At 36.5% G+C, this 13,079-nt stretch overlaps 1 non-coding gene across 1 annotated transcript; it reads left to right on the top strand.

Annotated features, from left to right (window-relative positions):
• The first annotated feature begins 11,888 nt into the window (after window positions 1–11,888).
• On the top strand, window positions 11,889–11,995 carry LOC111917930 (small nucleolar RNA R71). Its single transcript, XR_002859062.1, has one exon. It is a non-coding gene; the product is annotated as a small nucleolar RNA R71 (small nucleolar RNA).
• Window positions 11,996–13,079: the final 1,084 nt, after the last annotated feature.

Genomic DNA, 13,079 nt, shown 5'->3' with positions numbered 1-13,079 from the left:
ATTTAATGATCACAAACAATTAGGAGATAGATTCGTGTAATTAATATGATCAAATAACACACAAAATCTAATTTATATGCAATATAAACTAGAACTTAAACATGCTAGGTTTCATACACATGTAACACAAATAGAATCAAATATAATCATCTAATGTCAAAATCAACACATATAGATCAAGTTCATCTTCACTAAATAGAAGTAAAAGGAGTTTAGCCTCTCATTGTAGCAGAAAAACACATTAGATCTAAGTAAAACAAGCTAGACATAAGTTTATTAAGCAAACCAACTAGATCAATGATGAATTCTTCTAAATCTTCTTCACTCCTTGAGCTTCTTTTCAATTTCGATCTTCCACTGGGTTTCTAGGGGTTGTCATTCTCTCTGTCCATCTGTTGTTTCCCAATTTCTAATTTATAACGACCGACTAATTGAACAAATCAAATAAGTCCAGGCTCGACCGAGCACTTGGGGTTGTCATCACTAAATCATCGAGGGGCCTACATATATCATCAAATCACACACAACAATGTGTTTTTTGGTGCGTTTTCACATTATCCATGTGCAACCGACTTGTAGACTACAACTCATATCTCTCCGTTTGAAGAATATAAGATATTATCTTCTCATGATCACTCGTGATAAAATCCATGAAGTGATTCAAATGAGCGTGGGTTTAATCCAATACTCGAATCTTATTCTAGGAGCACTCATGAATCCTGCAGCTATGTCTAAAACACCTAGACAAACTACAGACCCATTCATGATAGTCTTGCCTTAATACCTACTTCCAAAGTATGATCTACTGTGAACGGTTTGACTAACCTAGTTATTCGGGAAGTCAAAACATGCAAAGTGAAACACAAGAATAATACTAATCCCATATGGCCCCAAAACTTTTGAGTCATATTGATTACTCATTATTCATTATATAATGTTTAAAATAATCAACTTAATACTTGAACTAAAACAATATTTGTCCCATGCTACATGCATGCACACTATGTTTACCTATGGTCCTTTCTTTGTGGAATAGATCAATTGAAAACATTTCAATGATGCTCATTTCACAATTCCAAATCCTTATGACAAATGTAAGAATACAAGATTCTTTCCATTTACTATAATCTATCAGATTCTAAACTTACATGCAATGATCCTCTTGTAATGACTATGCACAAAAGTCACAAAGACTTGGCAATAGACTTAACAAAGTATTCCAATGGAGAACAATTCCATGGACACGAAGTCTCATATTCAAAGTACATTCCTTTTAACATCCTTATTGAATTAACTTTTCTAATCTTGCCAAGATTTAATGAATAATTTCCACCTATGGAAACATTTCCATATTCCCATTTTGACTATCGCTTCTGAACAAGAGTTGTCTCTTTTCAGAATATGTCAATATGGTCCTTCCAAAATTACAGTATACTTCCAAATGTCCATGAGCTACCAATCTTTGGTAAACCTCAGATTTTCCTCGACAATTGCTTAATCATTTTAGTCATATCCATTTCTAGTCCTTTTCCCTCTTAATGCCATAGGCATTTGGAAAATTTAGAACAGATGAAAATTATAGCACATGTAATCGATCCTATACCCAAAGCATATGAGACATGATTCATGATGTCTCACATAAATACATGATACTTGACCAGTCTTTTGCTATAATTTTTCTATTTTCCATGTTCTCAAAATTCGGACTATGAAGAGGGATGTCGTAATCATAATCAAATTTTGAGAACGCAATTAACATTTCCATATATACAATTTCCTTATGTTGAACCATTCCAACATAACATTCATATATATATATATATATATATATATATATATATATATATATATATATATATATATATATATATATATATATATATACTTGACTAAATTTGATTAAAATCTCAATCTAAGCTTTTAAAATTGGGATGAATAATAATTTCCTCTCCCTTAATTATACCAAAACAACTTTTCAAACCCTGCAACTTTGCAAATTGAACCTTTTTTTTCTATAAGTAACATTGCTAACTTGCAACACTTAACATAATAATCATGCTCCCACTAACATGATAATTATACTCTTATCAGCATAACACTTATGCTCCCACTAGCTTTGACATCTATCCAGAAATCAAGTGGACTTCTAGAAATCAATACATATTGACTTTCTTACCAAAGTTCAGATTTATGATCTTCCCAAAATCATACACCTTTCCTCAGATAGCACACATGCATGTCTAAACAATTTTAGAACTATGACGAGGGATTCCGTAATCATAGTCTCAATTGTTTAGACCTTTTCCATTTCTCACAATTCGAACTATGTAGAGGGATGCCGAAATCATAATCGAATTTGAGAAATGCAAATATCACAATTGCTAACTATTTAAAATCTACTTAGTGAAAGTGTATATGTTTCTATCCATGTGAATTTTTTATGGTGTATATGTTTCTATCCATGTGAATTTTTCATAAACATAATCACAAGACAAGGTTAGTGACAAATCCAAGCTCATATGGACTGAACTTGTTCAATTTTAATTTCTTGCTACTTGGTAGCACAAGGGCCTACCATGTCTTCCAGGTTGTTATGCAAACAATTGAGAACTCATAGAACTCACATGTATAGTCAACTTCAACTGAAATGGGCACAGAAACAAGAATATGTCAACACGATAGGTTCCAAATCTCAAGTCGTGTGCTGGTGATTAACAATAGGTTTTATTCTTGATTAGTTATTTAAACTTTTCAAGATGTTTAAGACTCCCACTGACCTCTTGACATATAAGATTCTCTTGTCAAGAACCATTCCTTGACAAAACAAATATTCAAGAGTTAGTACGGATTCTTATCAAGATAAACACTTCACACAATTGGTCTTAGTTGGTCTTTGTTTTATCAAAAACATCACAACTTACCAATTTAAATGTGCAAGAGTAAGAAAACATTTTAATCTACATTTGACAAGTGTTATAACCTTCTAAAGATTATGTCACTCAAGTTACAATCTTTGAGTATGATTCTAATACTTGTTTTGGAACGAAGTATGATTTATCTTTTGATTTAACCATTTCAACAATTCACGATTCCTCTTCTTAGCCAAGCAAATGCATCAAGATGTCCTTAGAGAATCAATTGTAATATGGCTTTCCATAATCTTTAAGATGATCATAAACCATGAACTGAAGTACTCTCCCATGTTTTCAGATTGGAGAAACTTTTATCTTTCTGCCTAATTTGATTCTTCTTATTCATTCTGCTACACATTGAAACCTTTTCAAACATTCAGAATTATACTTAATCTTGTAAGTATAACCATATTTACTAAAATTTAGTAAATCATGACGAATAGACCTACCGATCTTTGTGGTGGACCTGACCAGCATACAACAAAGTATACCAAATTCCCTAGTCCTTCACTTGACTCGCATATACATCTGAACAAGGAGTTAGTCTTAATTTTTCCAAAGATGAAAATTCCCATTCATCACACAATACAAGTTGCATGATTCCAAGTCTCTATCCAACTGAAACTTGGTTGATGACAATCTTTCCTTATTTGGTAAATTATGACACTACCTCAACCGAAAGAATCAAATCTATTTTCCAATATTTCTATCAATGGAAACATATAAACAACAATTTTCACAAATGTCACTGTAAGGATACTTAATAAAATAAAATCAAGATTTTCCTTTTATTTAAAAAATTGCGTAAAAACTTATCCTTACAATGAAAATACAAATGAAAACTATGTTGTTATCTATTCCTAAGCAATCTAGCATAACTCTTAAACAACAGCTCAGAATTCTGATCACCAAACCACGCGATTGAAATCCATTTCCTAGCGATCAGAATCAGCTTACCACTTCTTTAAGCTTCCTTTCTTTTCTCCGATTCTTCAAAACATCAAAATGTAATTACATTACATCATGTATTAAGAAACATATGGACCCTTTAGAATGGTACACGAGACTATCTCAGACTTAGCTTTTCTTTTTACCATTAGGTCAAATGACTTGACCATGGCCTATCCCTGTCCATTGGGAAGATAAAGCTTTTCTGGACTTCTAATTTTACCATTGTCAATGTCCATGGAAGTTTGGGAAGTAGATATTTCAATCAAATTTGCTTTACCAGTGCTCCAAATCTTTGTTGATTTAACATCAACAAGCAAATAGGTAAGTAACAAGGGATGTCATAATCCAATTTGCAAAATATTTAAACGTAGGTAAATAACGATTTACAAATTATCACCATGAAAAACGAAATTTAACATTAGGTTTTAAATGAATTGAAATTCCTAGATCCTTTGAGGTTCATTGGACTATTCAATGGCATGTTTAAATCTCGATTGTGCCCTTCAAGTTTTTGATTGGGATGCCGAGGATCATAAACAAGGAGTGAATAACCATGCAAATTAGCTTGGTTCACTTAATGTTACAACCACCTAATCAATGTGTCGGTTAACCACACACGCTCCATTGATATATGATTAACATCAAGCTACCCTTTGCCACGCATTGTCAGTCCCAAATTAGTGTGTTGGTTAACCACACACGCTCACTAACGACTTAATAAGGTGCAAAGTGCAATTTCATGGGTTAGCACCAAATTCACATTTTCCTAAAGTAACTAAGATTGGGAATTTAATAAAACTTTAGTTACTTTATATTTATCATTATACTTTTAATGAAGGGAGAATTAATGTCTTGTCCTACCCGTTCGGCTAACGACCCTCCACCAGTCAAGGAAGCGGTGGATGAGAGTGGACACCCATTAAACTGCCATTTTATAGGCAGTAACCTTATACCCCCCTTATAGATCGGCTTCGTGAATGAGGCCTACTAAGGTAAGACTGACTTTGTTCTTATACATATATATAAATATTAAACTTTTAATATTATAATAGTATAAGGGTTGAATTTTAACTTTTAAAATTCTAAGGGTTGGAATTAAAGTATACATGGGGGGCGGGGGGGGGGGGGGGGGGGTAACTTTACAAATTCCAAAACATGAGGGAAAGTTTTTAACAATTCAAAAAAAATTTGGTTTCCATAACTTATTAGTTTAATATGGTTTAATGGAATACTTTTCAAGTTCCATAACTTGAGGACAAGTTATGAAGACATAAAACTATTTTATGATGACATTTAAAACAAGACCTTTCATTTTTCATAACCTATGAACTTTAAATGAATATTTTAAAAAGAAAAACTCTTCATATTCCATAACTTTAGGACAAGTTATGGAGTTCATAAAAACAATTAAGATCAATTATTCCAATTAACACAATAATCAAATCATTTTACTATGATCTAGATCAAACTCATAATTAAAGATAATTCACATCAACAATTTTCAAGAAATTAGCTAATCACATAAACTAATACAAATCTTGAAACTTTGACAATTATCCTTTATTTGGATGAGGATAATCATTACCATAGCATCAAAATCAAAATTTATGAACAAAAACATTTTGTGGTAATGATCCTAATCCAAAATAGGCCAAAAAAACTCGAAAATCTGCATTTAGGACTGCCAACTCGTCGAGCCCCTTGATGCACTCGACGAGTCCAAGACAATCTTCAAGCAACTCGTCGAGTCACCCAGTGGACTCGGCGAGTCCTGCTGACAGAATGCAGAAAATTCGATTTTTTTTTGCTTCGAAAACCAATAGTAACATCAAATATAATAGAAAACAACAGATGGCTCTGATACCACTGTTGGGTTTTGTATAATACAACATCCTATGGTGCACATACAACCCTAAATGCCTTGGATCTATGTTTTCCCTAGTTATACATGTAATAGTGTTTCCAAAGCAATAAGCCTATAACTTGCATACAAATGACATTAACAATATGAAATACTAGTTAGGATGACATACCTTTTATGTAGCTTGAAACCTTGTTGTATTTGGCCTTAAGAGCTTAGCACTAAAAGTATGAATGCCTCAAATGGCTCACAACTCACCTAGGACAAAGGTGGCTCTTGAGAGAGAATATTCATGCACCAAAAACACCTCCAAGAACTCCAAGAACTACAAGTATGCGTTTTTAGGTTATGGAGCTTATATTTATATGTAGGATTCCAAGAGTCATGGGTATAACCCAAATCCAAACCCATGGGTTTTATGATCAATTGTTCATGTGGCCCAACTCTTTATGTATCCATACATAAACTTAGTCCAATATGGATCATAAGCCCAACACATATAAATATAACCAATTACCATAATTAGTCTCCATATATTTAATTAGTCTTTTTTTATCACTAAATTAATTCCAAACTAATTCTTGATCAATACTAATTAAATCATATTAACAGGAGAAGGCATTCCAGACCCTGAAGCGAGCCCTATGCACCGCACCAGTATTATCCCTTCCTGAAGGGACAGAAGACTTTGTTGTATATTGCGATGCATCAAATCAGGGGCTCGGGTGTGTCTTGATGCAAAGAGGAAAGGTTATCGCCTATGCCTCGAGGCAGCTAAAGACCCATGAAGTGAACTACACTACTCACGACCTCGAGTTAGGAGCGGTCATCTTCGCGCTAAAAATCTGGAGACACTATTTGTATGGGACGAAGAGCGTGGTGTACACTGATCATAAAAGCCTCCAACACATACTGAACCAAAAACAACTCAACATGAGGCAGCGTCGATGGGTCGAACTACTTAACGATTACGACTGTGAAATTAGATATCACCCGGGGAAGGCCAACGTAGTAGCAGACGCCCTGAGTAGGAAGGAGTATTTTGGTCGAAGGACCAAGTCATTGACGATGACTATCCATTCACATCTATCCACAAAGATCAAAGAGGCTCAGCTGGAAGCCTTAAAGCCTGAGAACGTGACGGGAGAATCCCTGCGCGGAATGGATAAAAATTTGGAGGTTAAGGGTGACGGAGCCTACTACTTCATGGACCGAATCTGGACTCCACGCCATGGAGGTTTTAGAGACTTGGTTATGAGGGAAGCACACAACACTCGCTACTCCGTCCACCCGGGTTCAGATAAGATGTATCTGGATCTCAAAAAGTTATACTGGTGGCCGAACATGAAAGCGGAGATCGCTACCTTTGTGAGTAAGTGCCTTACTTGCGCGAAGGTCAAGGTTGAATATCAAAAGCCATCAGGACTCCTCCAACAACCTGAGATACTGAAATGGAAGTGGGAGCGGATCACGATGGACTTTATAACCAAACCGCCCAAGACAGCGGGTGGATTAGATACCATTTGGGTCATCGTTGACAGGTTGACCAAGTCCGCACACTTCCTACCCATCAAAGAGACGGACAAGATGGAGAGACTCACAAGAACATACATAAAAGAAATAGTACGACTGCATGGCGTCCCTATATCTATTATCTCAAACAGAGATAGTAGATTCACCTCTAGATTTTGGCAATCATTGCAAAAGGCACTAGGGACGAGGCTGGACATGAGTACAGCCTACCATCCGCAGACCAACGGACAAAGTGAGCGGACGATCCAAACCTTAGAAGATATGCTGCGAGCTTGTGTGATCGACTTCGGGAAATCGTGGGATACACACTTGCCTCTTGTGGAGTTTTCCTACAACAACAGTTATCATGCGAGCATCAAGGCAGCTCCATTCGAAGCCCTCTACGGCCGGAAGTGCAGATATCCTCTGTGCTGGGCTGAGGTGGGTGACACTCAGTTAGCTAAAGGGCGAGTTCCCGACAGCGCCCTCACTGGTCCGGAGATCATTCGAGAAACGACTGAGAAAATTGTACAGATACGTGAACGATTAAAAGCTGCTAGGGATCGGCAGAAAAGCTACGCCGACAAACGAAGAAAACCCTTGGAATTCCAGGTGGGAGACCGAGTCCTTTTGAAGGTCTCGCCCTGGAAAGGCACGAGACGCTTCGGAAAGCGTGGAAAGTTAAACCCAAGGTACATAGGGCCTTTTGAGATTCTCGCCAGAATCGGCCCTGTAGCTTACAAACTCAACTTACCCCACGAACTAAGCAACATACACCCTACCTTCCACATCTCAAACTTGAAGAAATGCCTGTCCGACGAGACTCTCGTGATTCCCCTCGACGAGATCGAGGTCAATGAGAGCCTCAACTTTGTGGAAGAGCCCGCGGAGATTATGGATCGGGAAGTAAAACGAACTAAACAAAGCCGCATCCCAATCGTGAAGGTTTGGTGGAACGCCAAGCGGGGACCGGAATTCACTTGGGAGCGCGAGGATCAAATGAAACTCAAATATCCTCATCTCTTTGCTTAGTAGTATTGTAATAACTTATCTGTTTGAATTCTAAATTTCGGGACGAAATTCCCCTAACGGGGGGATGATGTGGCAACCCAAATTTGTTACCGTTACAAAACCCTGTCTTCTCTAACGGAATTCGTCGTTATATATTATTTTCCGTAAAGTTTGGAGTCGCCAATAAATAAATATCTAGCTATTTATATTTCTTGACATTATCATAAGTAATTATAACCTGTAAGTGTTAACCCCGTTTAACTAAATAGAGTTATATTACTTTTCAACCACTTCACCCGGGTAAAAAGTTTCAACCCCGTTAAACTTTAGCATCGGGTAGCCGTGTATCGGGTGCAATACCCGAGGCATATGAAATGAGAGTGAACATCATTTGAACACTCTTTTACCACTCATTCACTCTCTCTCACTACTTTCTCTCTCTAGACTCGAACCCGACTCAAGAACCGCGAATTCCGGCTCCCAAACGTAAGGGTTTCTTCCCTACCTTGTTCTAATCATAGTCCATAGCATTTAGAGGCCAAAAATCATAGGATTTAGAGGATTAAAGGGAGTTTACGGCCTAGGAAGCCCCTTAGGCCGTAAACACCTAAATCCTTGCCAAAAACCCCATTTTTCCTTCCTTTAAGCTTGTGTACTAATTAAAGGATTTACCTAGGTGAGTTTGGACATGAAAACTTAAGATTTTGAAGCCTAAAAAGGATTTTACGGCCCAAGCTTATGCTTAGGCCGTAAACACCCAAAAACTCTTGATAAATGTCCCAAAAACTCATCTAGGGCATGTGGGAATTTAGCTATGACCCTAGGAAATGTTTAAGGCCATTAAGCATCTCATTTTGAAGCCAAAAGAAGAGTTCACGGCCAAGGCTATACTTGGGCCGTAAACTCCCCAATTTCTATGCCAAAATGCCCCAAAAACCCACCTAAGGCCTTCTAGAATTTAACTAAGACTTAAGGAAGTGATTTGGACCAATTAAACATCCATTTTGAGGGACTAAATGGAGTTTACGGCCCAAGCACAATTTTGGACCGTAAACTCCCCAAAATGTCACAAAATGAGGGTTTTAACCCTCCAAATTAGTCCAAGACACTTGCTAGTAAATTAGGGAAGTGAAATAAGGCCTTAACTTGCAATTTTGGAGGAATACATGAGTTTACGGCCAAGCCTAGGGGGCTTACGGCCTTAAACTCCCAAGGAGTGGCCTTTGGGCCGTAAATTCCAAGGGAGTGAACTCACGGACTCCTCCGCAAACCCCTCTTGGCCTTATACCACTCCCGGGAACCCCTTCTAAGCCCTAAAACCCCGAATCAATGCTAGAATGCCTAAATACTTTAATGAAAAGCATAAAATGATTAATTTATTGTAAAATACATATTTCATATGACATTAGGGGCCTAAAAGGTGCACAAGTCGTAATTTGGTACAAAACGCTCAATCGACACTTTTACCCGATTTACCCGATTCACCCGATTTACACGATTTCAGGTGAGTTCATACCCCCTTTAATGAGCCTTTCAAATGTTTTATATGTTTTAGGGGGGGATACAAGTCAATTATACATGTTTATGAAAATTCATACAAGTCATTTATTCATGTTACAGAAATTAATCACATGTGATTCATTATCCGTAGTTCAAATCACATGTGATTTACCACTATGTTTTTATAAAAATGATCTTCGTTTTCAAAACTATTTTGGATAAATAAACAATTTTCTAAATGTTCCCTTTTGACAAGATTTTTATTAAATAAACTCCTTATAAAATGTAACCACACCAATATATTTATATAAGTAAGACTTGAAGGACTTAGGACCGATAGCTTGCCTTATTTCCTGTTCTTGTTTGATTGTGGGCCTATGGTAGTTGTTATCCGTCCGACTGTTGTTGATTTCTTAGTTATATATCATATATATTAGTGTTGGATACGAGTATTTTCATTTCATTCGATGTTTAAACCACTAAACTGACAAGAATCATACACACTAAGTTAACTATAATAGGTATAGTTAAGGCCACTATTACTCGCTATAGTTACTACTCTACACACTATAATACACTCTATTACGATACTATACACTAATAAGAGAACACACTACGATTTATACAAAAGACTACTACGTTATAATACAAGAGAAAGCACTAATCAAGAGATAACACACTAACCCACTACGAGATACTCTACTCGCTATGCACTACGCCCAGAGTCTTCTGACAGGTAGACGACGCTATATGTATAGATCTATACGGGGCAGACGCTATTACATCCCGACTGTTAACTTCAGTCCGAGCCGTACAGGTCCAGGGATGTCACTACTTCGCTACACTGTGCGTGACCGGGAAGGTCATGGGGTCCTCTATTACTCACACTATTGGTAACATACAAGAAATACACTATAACCACACTAAAATACTAACTAAGAGTTAAGTTAATATCCCGAAGTAATCAAGTATCTAACACTAAAGAAAGTTTATACCACTATTATTGATTTCAGGCATGACCTACCATTTTGCATTAATTATTGGAAATCCACTATTATACTATTACAATGAATGTTTTTCTTCAAAGATGAAAATTACATGTTCTTAAAGGTTTTCACTTACAAAGTATTTATGGAAAATATAGGATTTTCTAGGTTTTTCTACTACTTATGAATGTAAATTACAGCTTTTCATACTATCGGCTCTAATGCTTTTTATACAAAAACTCACTCTAAACTCTTATGAACTTACCAGCTTTATGCTGATATTCGTTTTCAAAACAACTTGTATCCTCAGGTCAAAGATAGACAGGTGCAGGTGCGACATTTTGGAGAAGGTGGAGCATACAAGATCCATCTCTTATTTTTGTAATACTTTTGGTACTTGTTAAACATTACAAAACACGCTTGTAATTAAACTCACTATGTAATGCAATGGTTGTATGTTTCTTGTTTTTACTATTATGCAATTGGGATGATACTGTACATGACGTCCTTCACCCCGAAACGTATTCCGCCGTTATCGGTTTTAGGGTGTGACATGATGATTTCTCACATTAGAATCAGTGATATCATGTCTCTTTTCAGATGCTTCCATAAATCTATGAAGTACCGACTCAAAATCAATATTCTTTTTGGGTGGTGGTTGCTCTTTTTGATAGAAACCTCTACCGGTTTGTCTATACTTCTCATCTTTTTTGCTTCTTGTACTCATCCTATGGTAACCACTCCATCTTGTGCTTCCTCCAATATTCATCATACTTTTCACCACTCTAGTAGAACAGTTGTGCTTTCTTGTTCCCATTTTCATCCAAATCATAATCCTTGGTCAAATGTGGACCACTACAATTATCACACCCAAATCTTATGGCATGAATGGATTGATGTAATTTTGTCATTTGCCTATCCATAGAATATAGTTTAGCTATGATTGAAGCCAAATTCTCATTTTCTCCATCTCTTTTTCCTATTGTGACGTCATTTCGTGGATTATGGTACTTGCGTGAGTGCTTTGTAAATTCTTCAATTAATTATTTTATAGTTGTTGGCTCCTTATTCGTCATATGCCCTTATGAGTCAAGAAGTTGTCTAGTAGTTACGTTGACTCCATCATAGAAGATGGAAACTTCTTGTTGAACATTCAAATCATGTTGAGCGCAACTTCTTAGCAAGCCCGTGTACCTCTCCCAAGCTTCATATAAGGACTCTCCTACCTCTTGTTGAAAGTTATCAATCTTCTTTTTGAGCTTTGATATCTTGAAGGTGGAATAAATTGCTCAATGAAAGCATCATGAAGGTTTTCCCATGTAGTGATGGATCCAGGTTCAAGAGACTTCAACCAAACCTTTGCTTCACTAGTAAGTGTCACCGGAAAAATCCTTAGCAAAACTGATTCGTTTGGCACATTAGGAACATGAAAATAGTTGGCAATGTCTTTGACCTCATCAATGTGCTTGAAAGCATCTTCATACTCTTTCCCGGTGAAAGGTATGTCCTTGAGAATGGATAGAATGTGTCCCTTGAGCTCAAAGCTTCCCTTCGCTAGTATCTCAGGTGGAACTAGACCTGGTCCATGTTCTTCACGTATCCTCTTCTTTTAGTCTCCCATCGTCATCCTCATAATGTCTGTCGTCGCCTCTTCTTTGATTTTTAATATTGAATCATCTGAACTTCCTTCGGTAGAGGATTCTGGCTCATATCCTACTTCCTTTTTGCTTGGGGTCTTCTAAAAAGTTATGAATTTGTCGGTTTTGGAAGTATTTCTCGATTCGCCGTTCTAGTCCTTCTTCTTGTGGAAAGTGGATTTTGGATCTTCTAGTGGAAGAACAATTGGTGTTTTAGATCCTCGGGTCATAAATCACTGAAATAATGCAAAAACAAAACAAAAACATGTAAAAGTAACAAAAATGAATAAACTAATAAAGTCACTAAAGAGGGACCATGACGTGGTGAAGATAAGTATGACGTGGTTACGTCCTAGAGAGAAAAAACAAAATTAACTAATTTCATAAAAGTAACTTATTGTGTTTTTTTAACCTACTAAAAGGATCGAATAACTAAAAGCAATTAAAATAATAACCAAATAAGCCGTTACCCAGCAACGACGCCAAAAATTTTGGCGTGCACAAAAGTACCTATTTAATTTTAAATTTATAACCTAACAAAATTTTACTAACTATGCACCTATAGCCAATGTACCTAGTCAGATTATAGTATAACTTAGGTAAGTCGGGTGTCGATCACAAGGAACAATATTCAGTTAAATTAATTAACTACTTCTAACTAAATGAAGGAACAACTATGAATTGGGGGTTTTACTGATTTTTCAAGATC

This window comes from Lactuca sativa, chromosome 4 (genome assembly GCF_002870075.4).
Source record: "Lactuca sativa cultivar Salinas chromosome 4, Lsat_Salinas_v11, whole genome shotgun sequence".
Classification (NCBI taxonomy): Eukaryota; Viridiplantae; Streptophyta; class Magnoliopsida; order Asterales; family Asteraceae; genus Lactuca; species Lactuca sativa.
The sequence above is the reverse complement of the archived record's forward strand: the minus strand, read 5'-3'. Positions and strand labels throughout refer to the sequence as shown.